At 40.8% G+C, this 13,971-nt stretch overlaps 1 protein-coding gene across 2 annotated transcripts in view; it reads left to right on the top strand.

Moving 5' to 3' along the window:
• The first annotated feature begins 790 nt into the window (after positions 1-790).
• LOC125985312 (uncharacterized) overlaps positions 791-13,971 on the top strand; it is a 107,450-nt gene continuing 94,269 nt past the window's right edge. For both annotated transcript variants that reach the window (XM_049748019.2, XM_068648598.1), the window contains exons 1-2: positions 791-934; positions 4,733-4,791. The gene's annotated coding sequence lies outside the window, so the exon portion shown is untranslated. The remainder of the gene's footprint in view (positions 935-4,732; positions 4,792-13,971) is intronic.

Here is a 13,971-nt window from a genome sequence, read left to right as displayed (position 1 = left end):
GCCCTCAATTGGATATCATCCATGTTTTGACAATGGAAAGACAGTCTGAAGGATGTCATTTCTTCAAGACTAAAATCTCTGTTACTTAACAGTTCCTTCAATGCAAACACATCATGTAAGCATCTTATTGATTTTTTTTGTAGCTGATCTATAAATACTGTAAGTAGATGCAGAGTTAATTATGCATAATGTAAGTGACACAAGTTTCCGATACCAGATCGGGACAGATTGTGAGTGAAACATAATTTTAAATGTTTGTTATTCATCGTTTGGGTCACCAATGAGCTGGAGTCTGTACCAGCTGACGTTTTAAGTTATTAAGGATTCTTCTATGAATCTTTTCCTGTCACAACGCTCAGCTTTTTTGTGCACAGAACTTTTTTGACATGCTGGCTGCTACTCGTCTTGCCTAGGGGAAAATGTATTCCAAATTTCTATGCAACAAATAAAATTGTTTGCAACCTTTTAGGCTCCCTGACAAAATAGCGACGTTCACCATGTATGGACTTAAAGCAAAATAAAAAATGTCTGAGGTTAAACTTTATGTCTAGAAGCAGAATAAGAAAATCTCACCAGCGTTCCATCGTTCAGGATTGTTTAATAAAGCCCAAACTAAAAGGTCTGCCATCATTTGCGTAATATTCTCTTAAATTCACATCTTAGAGTCGCCTCCGTTTGACACAATTCTTATTTCTTATTCCTTTTATTATATTAAAATAACGAGAACGCTCAATGATCAGACGTGCTAGTAGAGAGGAAGGGGGGGGGGGGGGGGGGGGAGGGAGAGTGAGATCAAGATAGAGCAAGCAAGTCTGTGTGTGCGTCCCTGTTGGTTGGACCCGACAGAAGAGACGAGAGAGGAGAGGAGAGGGGCATACTGACGCGACGCGAGCGCGGCAACTTGAGACTATTACACCAAGATCTCCCGTCTAAGGTAAATCAACGACTACTTTGTCCTCTTGGCAATATGTTTAGCAGAGGTCAGACTCAGTTTCCAATTCTGGGACTCTCGCCTCTTTCTGTCTGCTCCTCTCATCACTCCATAGCAAATGAATCCTTTTAAATTAAGATGCGGCGCAGACACTTTGCGTAACGCAAACGTAGAATGATTTTTTTTTTAAGTCGTGTGTTTTTGACGCTGCGTTTTTGCGCATTTGCAAGATCCAGATTGCCCCAGCTGGATTTGACTTTTCAAATGAATCAACATCGGCGTGATTGTTACATTTGAACAATCCGATCCCCAAAAAATGTAATCCACTGAACCTGTCCGCTGGCGCACCGTGGCTAATCTTTTTTAGGATCTGTCTAAAACCATTTGGCGATGTGCAGCCTGTTGTCCTACATCCTTGCTGTATTAAGTATTTATTGATTATAAAGAAATAACGAACAAGAGCGCTGCCACTTTCATGGTGCAGATTTTACGCGCAAAGCGGACAGACGGAGTGACCCCCCCGACGCTTGTCTACAAGCCACCGTCACCAGAGACCGAGAAACAGCAGCCCACGGACTGACTGTCACACATTGAGCAGCAAACCCCCCCCGCCGCCCTGGGGGGCCAGAACATTTTTACCTGCTCACCGCCCATATGCGCTATTTCCATTCGGTTCATCGCGTCTCTAATGAGCTTGATCGGCTACAAAAGCCCCGCCGGATTGCATCCATTTATTATCTGACCCTGGAAGTCGCCTATAATAAGTACTTGGCCTCATATCCGGGAGGATTGAAGTCATTTATGCTTGTGCAAAAGACTCATTTGTACACGCTCCACAAGAGTACCTATTAATGTTTTTGTTTGTGGCACCGTAGGAACTCTATTGAGCCTCTGGGAAATACATTTGCTTGAATTTATGACCTATTTTCTCAGGTGATATCGATTATTACAGCCCGCCGTATAACTTGTCTTTGTAAGAGCAAGAAAAGTGCTTGTGCCACATCTATATATAATTTGTTGATGTTGCAGGGGGCACCGAGTGGTTTTGATACACTCGACTCTGAAAGCTCGCTCCATTCTCAAGAGGGAAAGCCGTGCACTGAAAGTCGCTTGTTGAGTACATAAAAACTAATGTGGGAAATGGATGCTATCACATACAACATGCATATGAAGGGGCTTTAAACGAGTCTAATGACTCTGATCAATGCCAGACATGTTTATGTATGTGGAAAGCTCATGGATTATACATGGCCGTTGCATCTGGCTGCAGTTGTGTCAATGTCATGGCTCGGCTTGCTTGTTTAAACTGGAGTATGTATGAATGCATGAATTTTCATTTTGCCTTGCTCAGTGTTTTGTTTCTAAAAGCTTGCATGAAAAGGGATATTCAATGCAATTTTTCAAAATTCAAATGGAGAACAGGTGAATTTTAGAAATGATTTATTCCGACCTGAAATATGAGGGTATACAATATTTGTAAGAAAAGTACAAAATGTGCACATGTCGAGGAAGTACAAAGACAAATGTGTGGCTGTCGAGAACCTGCGACATGGACAATCCAAAATCTAGTTTCAAATAAACTTCTACCAAGGCTGAAGATATAGTTAAAAGATGGAAACAGGCTGTATTTTAAACAGAGTCTGGCGCCTTGCTATAAAGTGACCATTCCGAACCCCCCCCCCCCCACGAGACGATATTTATATCGTTCGTGCCATCAAAGTTTGCGACTCACTAGCGAAATGGCTGTGACATGCGCTTCATCATCTGCTTTTATCTTGGCTCTGCAGTTCAAATCCAGTTTGCCACTAGGGCATAGTAATCTAATAATTCATTTTTTATTCAGATCTCCATTAGCGACCATGCTGGGCAACAACCAATTTTTCATGGCTACATAGAATTACAAAACAGCGCACGGTCGCTCTCCCAAATACATTGATACCACCACGCTGCAAGAAAAGTCATTTCAATTACAGCAAGCGTGAAGCATGTCATTGTTTCAATTTCACAAAGCCGACATAGATTTGATATCATTCAATGAAAATAAATGTCTAGGTTCATGCTAGCAAAGTGTTTTAACAATAGAAACAAAACTTCATTCAAATGTAACCACAGCCATATTTGAGTCTTCATCCACGTTTGACACATTTAGACACTTTATAATTACCAGTGATGAATTATTTTTAATCATCAATATTTCTCCTGATTACATGGAAACTGATTTTGGCGATAAAGAAGAAAGTGAGAGATGTTAAAGTATGCTTCAAAAAGTTGCCGCCCTGGTTGTAATGTTTTGTTTTCTTTTCAATTATTCAGCCTTTATGATGTTTGCTTATCATCATTTGTTGTTTGGGAAAGCGCTCCTCTCCAAATAGTGGCACAAGCACACAGGAAATGTGCTAAATGATCAGCGAGCCTTTCCATCCCTTTGATTCCTTCCAAATGACAGTGGGAGAACCCCCAAGATGAGCACCCACGGGGGACGTTTCTCACCAGACGATGGACGTGCACCATTCATTCGATGACAATGCTTTGCAATGAATCAGACAGCGCCGCCTCGTAGAAATGAGAAAACAAATTCTTAGTGATCAAGACATGAACATTCCCCAAGGACCAGTGAGAACATAATGATAGTTTTCCCTTTGCAATTGATTCATATAGGATAGGAAATAAGGAATTTCGGAGATCTTAAGAACCCTTCAGTTCCTTCTTAAATCTCAGAAACAGCGGAAATTATAAAAGCTTCGGCAAAGTGCGTATCCGCTGGTGTCGGTCTTTTGAAGGGGGGGGAGGGAAAATACTTGGGACTTGGCACTGACTTTGCACCGAGCGGGTTCTCCGCTTTATCTTCTCCAATTACCTACTCAAGAAGAGTGACTGACGAGCGTGTTTTTTTTTTTTTCTTCTCCCCTCCAGCCAGTATGTGCTGCTGATTTTAAAATTCTCATAGATGCAAAAAAAACGACGAGGGACACGTTTCCTCTGCATCCCTTTTTGACGGTGATCAATCAAGGGAGCTGAAGACGCGTGATTGCCGATGCTCCCTTGTGAGAGCTTGCAATTCATCAAAGGTCGGCCTAGGTTTTGTTACAAAGGATCATACCTTCTCTTTTACTTTCATGATGCAATGTTCTCCCCAGATTGGGGTGAGAGCGGGACATGGCGACCTCCTCCTGAGTTGTGTCGAGACATGGATGCTTGGAGAAAGGCAGCGAGGAGGGAGTCATTTAGAGGATATGCTTGAACGGAGGAATGTTTTTTATCTGCGGGGGGCCATCCTCAGATGGTGTCGCTCGGTCACAGTCTGATTGTTTTCAGTCTAATGCACCTTATCCATGCTTGAAAAGTCATACATAATCAAAGGCTTATCTAGAAGCACATTTTGTATTTTGCTACCTGTTGGTGGTCCGTGTTGCAAATATCATCGAATTGGATCGGTGCAGTTGCGTTCGGTTCCGAGTCGGGCGGTCATTTAGATGGGCGAGATGAAGGTGGACTCCAGCGAGAAAAGTTCAACATCTCTCTTCACAGGAAACACTGCTATTGAGAAAGACAGCAGGATGCCCAGGGCCAAATGTGTGTGTCCTAGTGTGAATGTGTATTTAGAAATGCTTCCTCCTGTGCTGAAAACAAATCGGCTCGAAAGTCACACAATGTAAGGCCCACAAAGTTTATAACAATATTCTGGAATTATTTTGGATGAAATGTTAAATATTAGCCAGGGATTGAGTGATTAAGGGTAAGGCTTCTTTTTCTACTAATAACATTGCGTTACTTTTGATCTACCTTATCCTATATTTACAGGAGAACAGTCCTCGGAGAGTCATCATGGAAGGGGACTGAGATTCGCAAGTGATGTTCACGTAAGCTTCCAATATTCACATTTATAAAGATGAATCTCAATCAATGAAACTTCATTTCTAGTATTTGAAAAGTACATTTTAGTGTCAAACTATGGCCGAAAACTGAAGCGCACTTTTCAATTCTTAATCTTGCCTATTCTGATTCAAAACAGATATATTTGAATTCAAATTGGATTAATTATACATTTTTCTATTCACAGTTTAACAGTGCTTCAGGCACAACAAAGAGTAAAACTGATTATTTATTTTTTTTAACACATGACTTCCTTGCGTGGCTTTTAGTTGCAGTTTCTGGTGTTAATTGCAGTGGTCATTTGTTTTGTTTCACATTTATCAATGTTGCCAGTCATTTTGTGAGACACTTTATGTACCTGAGGTAGCATTTTCTCCGTAGGTGTAATGTGTGGGCTGGTGGTAATGTTCATCTGCACGGCTGCATGTTATCATATCAGCCACAGATATGTGTTTAGGATTTTGTAAAGACGCCTCCAGTATAATCTGTCACCTCTGACATACAAATACCTTAAGAATTCTCTCGATCCTTTTGTAAATTTGCGCATTACACCAAGGTAATTAGCTCATGCCTGTGTTAAATCGCTGCTCCTACAGGACACTGACTTGGCTGGAATTGTATCGGGAAAACCATGTCTGTCGCTGTGCTTCTCAGGGACTTTAAAGCACATTACATAGTGAATTACTGTATGACAATGATGAACGGATTCTGGTAGCACTTAAAGCACAGAGAGCTTCTTTGGAGAGATCGACATACAAAGTCTGGGAGACTTCATGCCAGTGGCCTCAGATGTGGGGGCAAGTCACAACAGTCAGGAACAAAATGCGTCAAAGCCATTTTAAGCTCATAACGAAAACTATTCCATAAACGGCTCCCATCACTTTGTTTCAATTCTTTTTCAAATAAATTAATGTGAGGCTTTGTAAAGCACTTAGGAGTCTGCAAGTAGTTAGCTTAGAGAAAAAAAAAGTCTAAACAAACTCCTAATTATAAATATCTGCTTTACACAGGACGTACATATTTTGAAGGACAATTCTGGATATGAATGCAAAGCATTACAAACGTGGCATCAAAAACGGTTGGTTTTTGTTTGTTTACATACCGCAGGAACCAATGTACAAAAAAAATCTATACCAGAGATACATTATAGATAGATGGAGACGTAATGATTTAGTAGTGCAAGTGCTCATGGTCATCATTTGTTTTTTTTATCATTTACCGAGTTGCTGCTCTGACAGTGTTGCTTGTCTTCCTTCTCGCTTTTCATTAACAAAAGCACAAATTAAATTGGATGCTACAGCTAATGCCCCATGTCCGTTACATCATTTAACAGCTATTGTGGCTGTCGGTGCAAGTTACTATTAGCCATATGCAGAATATACGTGCCAAAAACTAGCATATGCTGCACCAAGTAAGGGCTGAGACTTTGGCTTGCTTCTACGGAATGGAGCTCCCAAATCATGCTTCAGGTCCATGAGCAGGGCGTAGCACAAAGACTGACGTCACTGAAATTTAGTCGTAGTTGCCTCATAGTGAGACACACAATAAAACAGTTTTGGGAATGTTTTTCATTGTAAAGCTCTCATGCTCAAGTTGAGACAGCAGTTTCATGCTTCCATTGAGTTTTGATATGGAAGAGGTGGTGCTCCTTCTCGATCAGTCTGTTTGAAAAGAAATAGCTCGGATAAATGTGCACTTGCAATCAAACCCACATATGACTCTTTTAATGCCTGTTTTAACTGACGTTAACGCTGCAGAGTAGCCACACACGCAATAGTTGCCTCTTTCCCCCCTGCCTCAGGGCCAGAGGTTTAGTGTTTAGCTCCAGCTGATGCAGCAGTTCAGAAAAGGAGAAAAAAACAGGCCAAGCTCAAAAAAGAGAAATGCAGAGATGGATGGATGGATGGATGGATGGATGGATGGATGGATGGATGGATGGATGGATGGATGGATGGATGGATGGATGGATGGATGGATTCCCAGCACAGATACAGATGTTCACAGACGTGTTTGAAGCAGCATGTATATTTCTAAAAACTATCTGAGTCAGGGTGCATCATAAGATAAATGCTTCATCTGTGTGAGTCCCGATAGCGGCGAAACATTCAAGACAAGACATCAAGTCTGCTATCATTTGAACGCAATATTCGATTCCTGTAAAAGCCTGCTGGCCGTGTTGTCAAATGAAAGAGTTAAAAGGCCTATTTTAAAACAGATTTGCTGATATGGCTGCAGAGCTGATAACCCCACACAGAGCAGAGAAGGGAATATTTGTTCCATCCCCTTTGCCAAACTCTCTTGATAAATAGCCTGAATAATTCTTCGAATCACTCTAGCATGTTAAGACAACGTAGCATATCTATGCACGCGGCCAGGTGTGCGCATCTGTTTCTTTTCCAGCCTCTTCCGAGGCTCTTCACAGGGGGTCACGCTTCAGAGCATGAAGTTCATCAATATTGAAATGACTGTGTTGTGGTTCACTTGTCATGTGCGATATTTCAGCCCTGCGATCCACTTGAAGAAGCTTTTTGATGAATGGGCAATTAGTCGCCGAGTCCTCATGCCTGGTGGCTGACTGATCTCTTTTTAATGGTACTCTTCTTTCTTTGATAAAACACAAAATGAATCATCGATACTCCGAGCCCTGCGGGAGCATGCAACCCCGAGAATATAATTGCAATTTGGCTTTGTGGCAGTTTGAAAAGACAACTTTTGTGATAATTGCGGTCAACCACAGTTGGATGCCCATGTTTACTTTGTCTAAGCTTTATACAGCGTATAATCCCCCAGGGTGTGCGTTGATTATTATAAATCTTGTAGATCATAAACATTGATGTAATAAATTCTTCCTTGCGTCGCCGCAGTGTGCTGAGTGTCATAGCTTCAAACTCTAGCTGTGTCTCATTGTATTTAATCCCTCCGAGTTTTTGATGCTGTCAAAGGACGGTCCAATTAGATGTGGCAAGTCTCCCCTCTGAAATCCACTCTTAAAACTTCCCTTTTTTCCTTTTGATACTTTAATCAAAAAGTCTTGTTTTTATGAATCATTAATGCCTCTAGAATAAAAAGACAAGATGAAATGCTCAAAGTATTTTTTTCTTCTCTCCCGTTTCGTGGGAGGACGGATGTGCAGTACAGTTGAGCCCACCTGGAGCTAAGTGGCATCACATTTGTATACAAGTTTGAATTTATATTTGTCACCGAAGGTCACCTACTCCATCGCTGGAATAAGCAAAGAGAGCAGGTTTGAAATGAGGTGATTAGTGTCATGATATCTGAGCAGATGAGCTTGGAGGGCTGGCAGCCTGGGACAATAATCTCCTAATATGACATTGCAGGAATATGTCTGCTTGTGTGCAATGGATACATTTTGGATGTTGACAGAGAGGGAACATGCATTTTTCACCCTGCAGTTGAATGCTTTTGCAAAGGGGTCTTAATAAAAGCTTTCCCACATTCCTCCGTCCAAATACATAGTGAGGGTTGCCATAAATAAAGTATGAAAATTCTGCTGAGTTACAAAATATTTGTACTCAGTTATTTTCCAAGACTAATATTTTCTTCTAAAGCACCCTTGTTGAGGCTGCTCCTTTTGAAGTGTCTCAAAAAAATCCTAAAAAAACAACAGGAAAGCACACGCAGACATATTCTTTTATCCTTGTTGAACACACTCTCGTGAGGAATGATGAAGTCTCTTTGGTGGTATCGTTGACGCTGTGAAAGCATATACGACTCACACCAAAACAAATCCCAAGAAAACACAAGGAACACAAAAACAATCTGAACTGGGATCAGCAGCAGTCGAGCCATTTTGTCATGTCATCTTGTCCCGGTTTGTTTTGACTCATTGTTCCTTGAACTTCAATGTCAAACAGTCTGACAGAGTTAGCTTTGTCCTCCACATGCGCAGTGTTTTGAGTTTTTGAATGATGTGTTCATTCTAATCGCAGAAACTAGAAATACCCTACAAACCTGCAAACTGAGCCGTGATTGGTCCTGGCAACTGTGATGTCATATCCGTTAAGTGGCAAAATGGCCGCCTCCTGAGATCGATAAAAACACGTTAATTTGGCTGCTTAACTCGTATTCCACAAAAGCAATATTAATCAGAATGCCACGTTTCGATGAGTGGGGGGCACTTATAATAACATTGCGAAGAAAAGTTTGGGGTTGACATCCTCTTTAATCATCTTGAGTAGACTGCACATTATAAAACCTGCTAGCACACATCTTAAATCATGAGAGACTGCCTTTGTTAGATATGGGCACTAGGAAAGATGCAAATAGGCATCTCATTTTGTGGATTCACACTTCATAAACATCATTATCATTTTTCCTGACCTTGGGTCGTCGCTCGGTTGCGTGGCCCCAATTTTTGTCTGAAACCTTTAATGATGATGTACAGGGTCCCCTTGGCACATGGGAAAGCAAGTCAACAAATGAAGAAGTCTGCTTTCATCTGGCTTTAACCAAGGTTGCTTGTTTGTCTTGCTTTTTACCTGGAACGGCCAGGTTGTTTGTTGCCACTGCCGGATTTAAACAGCCCAAGCAACATTTGTGTAAGGCCCCACCCACTCTGAATACAAATTTGTTCTTGAGTGCTTGCCAAATGGCCTCTATATTTTATGAACCTTCTCTCGACAAATGCACCATCTTGAGACTAATTATCACAGTCGCACTCCAAACACCAACTTGTTCATTATTGCACTAGCGTCCCATTTGTTTTGACTTGGCCTACATGGTGAACACAGTACGGCAGAACAGGGCGCGAATTGTGTCTTAAATGAGATTGTGCATTCTTTAGATCTTTTTGTGTGTGTTTGCCATAAAGCAACTTAGTTTTGTGTCGGGGTTGTCAAGCTTTGCACATGCAAGCTTTTCTTCTTGGGTCTATCTTGGAAGGCCATTTAAACATCATAACAGTGTACGTAAAAAAACTAGGACATGCAAGTAGCAGTATCTGTCATTCGAGAAAGAGGAGGGAAGTTTTTGCGACTTTCGAATCGTCCCATCAGGGATAGTCGCCCCAGTGAGCGACTTCACTTTATTCGTATGGCACAGTTTTCACATCGGAAGCCTTTCCTGATGCAACTTAGCTATTTCCTATCCAATTCCTGTTTACCCATCTCTAACATTACCTTGTGGTAAGAATGAAATATGATAAAAGACCAATTTACATATCAACACATTTTCAAAATGTACTTCTCTGTAAATGATGAATAAAGAAGTACACAAGTACTGAGAAAAAAAAGCGTGGAATATTCTGGGCAAGCTGCCAGTTTTATTCAAGTGAAATGTTGACACGCAATCATGCACACACACTCGAATTAACAAATACTGTAGGTTGGATTTGAACTCCGACGACATCGTGGAAGTTTTCAAAAACACATTTTGGTCTCATGGCCCAAGTCAATTATTTTCCAAATACAGGGAAATAAATCATCAACATGTTGTACGCAAAAAAATATTACGCACACGGTCAAAGCCGTCTCGGAACTTAAACTCCCAGTGGACATTCTGCTGTTTCACTTAATTAGCTGATGAGCCAACATCAGCGTTGATCATCATCCCATGTGTAGATGAGACCGCTGAATAAACACTCATACTTGTTCAACGGGCCAGTGAGTTTGACATTGTGGATAATGATAATGGCCATTGTTTCCAATAAGTCAACCAATCAGAACGTGGAAGACCTTGCTTTCCAATTTAATTTGAAAAGCCTACCTTGAGCCAGAAAGGCAAAAGCTGAAATTTCATGGAAAAGGCATGAGTGCTGTCAGAAATGATGGCCTTCTGTTGACTTGGTCAAATGATGCACTCTTCTGTATTCCTATCATCTTTACCATTTTAAAAAGTGAGTTTCTGACCTTCACTCTGGCGTGGGTACCAACAAATACAAGAAATCGACGCCATTAAAAACCCTGGCTTTTTTCAACACAGAGGTAAATGGGTTGCTAGTTAGCCAGCAAACAAGAGGGATGAATATATAGATATTATGAAAGAAAAGTCTTTAGGATTTACTTAATTTGAACATGTGCATCGTGATTAAAATGCAGACGCAATTTTTCTGTTTTACTCAAAAGAAATACATTTATATGTATTACTTTTTATTTGTAATTTATTGTAGTCAAAAATAAATGAACAAATGTTAATTTATTTTTATTTTATTTGTCAACAAAACAGAAAATTTGCATCTGTTGACCACGTTTGAATCCTGTGCAACTGAAAATAAAACACGTTTTTCATCAGATGGACAGATGAGGTAGTCTTTATTGAATTTTTAATATCGCTTAGTATATAGTAGATCTTTCCGCTCCGCCAGCTAGCGTGGGACTAATTCCTTCTTTATTGGAATGTTACATTAGCGAGAGATTGTTTACCTTGAAACGTGTGCAAGAAGCCAAAATTGCACCCAGTCATTAATACTTGTATTTAGTGGCTTCATCAGATGAAGCAATATTTAATGAACAATTAATTTCAGTGGAAGGGCTGAATAATAGAAATTCATGCTTTTGTGCATTTGCTGGCCGAGTTGTCACGATGAGACGCTTCAATGCAGTCGTCTTCTGTTCAGTAGCGCACAGGCTGTGATGACGACAAAGCTTCCTCCTACAAAGTGGCTCGTGCAAGTTGTGCTTTTTAATATTCCAACACTTTCAAGGCTGACAATATCGCCGATTTTTGAAGTGTCGCACGGCGCGGCCCTAATATTGGATTTGATGTTGACTCTTTTTGGAATGATCTCACTGCCTTTGATTTCGTTAGGGCTGACATGTTTTCAGTTGTTGTCCCAACACCGTCAACATGACCCAAACCCCCATGTTGTTCATTCGTCACACTCTCTTTGAATGCATCCCCGCAGATATAGAATAGTGCCAACCATTATGGCAAATGTCACAATGATAAAAGTCTGCGTAGGAGCAGATCCTTTTTTTTGGGATCTTTCAGGGAAAACTAATTTGCAGGGGAACAGCTGGCGATAAAAGAAATATGCGACGCATATGCGAGAGTTGCCGTGTGACACATCTGGGTAAAGCGACACAAGGGGGTCTTGACAGATATGGGCTGAGCAAGAGCCCGCTCTAACTCACTGAGACTTCTGCAACATGTTCACCTCCTGCCGTCGCTCCATGCCCCCGCTAGCTATCTGGAAATCTGATGGTACTAGCACGTTAATACGTGTACCATTTATTGCTTGGAAAGGTGTGAATGAGATTTTTGTTTTTAATTACTTGTGGGAGACTGACAGATTACCAGCACGTGGCACAAGGGAGAGCAAAAGATGCGGCGCTTTTTTTTTTTTTTTGTTCATTGCATTTGAAATGGATCAAGTTGATTTGATGATTGAGAGTGCATCAGTGTGTGACCACGGCGATGACATCGCCGGAGTCAAGCCTGCACCATCTTGTATTAAATTTCATTCTGTATTTCTTGTGCTGTCAAGCTCTCCAAGGTTAGCTTAGAAGTAATCAAACAAGTAAGCGGAGTGTGTTGAAATCTAATATTTTGTGATTGCACAGAAGCTTGCATGTGTGTTCCTATGCGTGTGTGCTGCGCCCACTGGGGATTGTATTTCGGTCAGCCAAGCCTGACAGATAGTGCTCAGTGCTGGTCACATCTATTATTGAGGGGATGAGAAATTGATCAGCTCTAACAGCGAGTGTTAGCGTGCGTCTCTTTGTCTTCTCACCGCTGGTGTGTTGTGTGTCCACCACACATCCCTCCGTGCCCTTACTTTCTGCTTCCAGCCACCAAGCTTTTCACAATTTTTGTTTTGCCTTAAGGGTCTCAACTTCCTGGTCTCAGCAAAGTGGTGATACAATAAATGTAGTCGTAGTTCACTAAGAAGCAAGAGTGAGTTTGCAATGATAATAATGATGATGAGAATGAGAATAATAATGATGAGCATAATGATGATGAGCATAGTAACAATGATGAGAATAATAATGATGAGAATAATGATAAGAATATGATAATGATGACAATAATGATAAGGATGAGAATAATGATGATATAATGATTGATGATATAATAGTGATGATATAATGATAAAAGTGATGATAATAGTGATGATAATGATAATAATAATGATGATAAATTAAATATTGCACAATAATATTGATCACACATTTAAAGAGTAGCCAAGGTAAAAAGTCCCAGACTACATTTCTGTAGTTAAAATGTGAAACTATATATTTAATCTTATAGTCTGTCACTTAAATATTTTGATGTGGCACCAGGTTGGCTGGGTTGCACATCCACTTCCCACTTCTGAGTTGGCATGCCATGTTTGCATTGGTTTGGGCCAAGTATTGTGGTTTCCTACTGCATTCCAAAAGCATGTACTATGTTCTGTTTATTGAAGACTCTAATTGGTCTGAATATGAGTGTGAATGGTTCTTTGGCTACATGAGCCAGTCCAGTATGTAACCTGCCACCTCGCCCAAAGTCATCAGCAGTGATAGACTCCAACCGTCTTCATTTGCTATTGAGTAAAATTACACAAAAATGACTCCGAAAATCTCTAAGGCAGTGAATAAAAGACCCATGATGAATAATCTATTGCAATCTAAAGCAAGCCTAGGACTTTCCCGCATTTGCCTACAGCGTGACACAGGGCAGTGCTCATTTTTCAGTGCATGAGTATTAAAGGAAAATGTAATCTGACTTCTAGAATAGTTCACAGGCGATTAAACACAGGCAGCGTGGGTTCAGTTGATTTGCATGTATGGTTCTCTTTACACTATGTGCTTTGTGACTGAATAGCGTCAAATCCAGGAAGTAGTCTGGTGTCCCACGGCCTAGAACTGCATAAGCAGTACTCTAGATGGAAGGATGGATTGACTGTTTGGTCCTGATCCAAATTGGAATTGCTTGCTTGAGTTTATTTTGTGTACCTCCCCCAAATGTGAACTGCGTTGGTTGCTGATTGCATGTGTGTAACTAATCAAAAGAACAACGAAGAACCAATTCCATTTGAATATGATTCCAGATATTGCCATCACACTTTTTGACTTGGAACACGCACGACAATGTAGCTAATTTGTCAGCGAAATCTTGACGTATAGTTTCCTGTCAGTGCTCTGGTAACTCCCATTTCTGTTGAAGGTGTTGTTCCAGATGATCACAACACACCTGACAATCATCCTTTTTCCCTGCGCTCATGA

Source organism: Syngnathus scovelli, chromosome 17 (genome assembly GCF_024217435.2).
Source record: "Syngnathus scovelli strain Florida chromosome 17, RoL_Ssco_1.2, whole genome shotgun sequence".
Taxonomy (NCBI): domain Eukaryota; kingdom Metazoa; phylum Chordata; class Actinopteri; order Syngnathiformes; family Syngnathidae; genus Syngnathus; species Syngnathus scovelli.
This window is presented reverse-complemented; position numbering and strand designations above follow the sequence as displayed.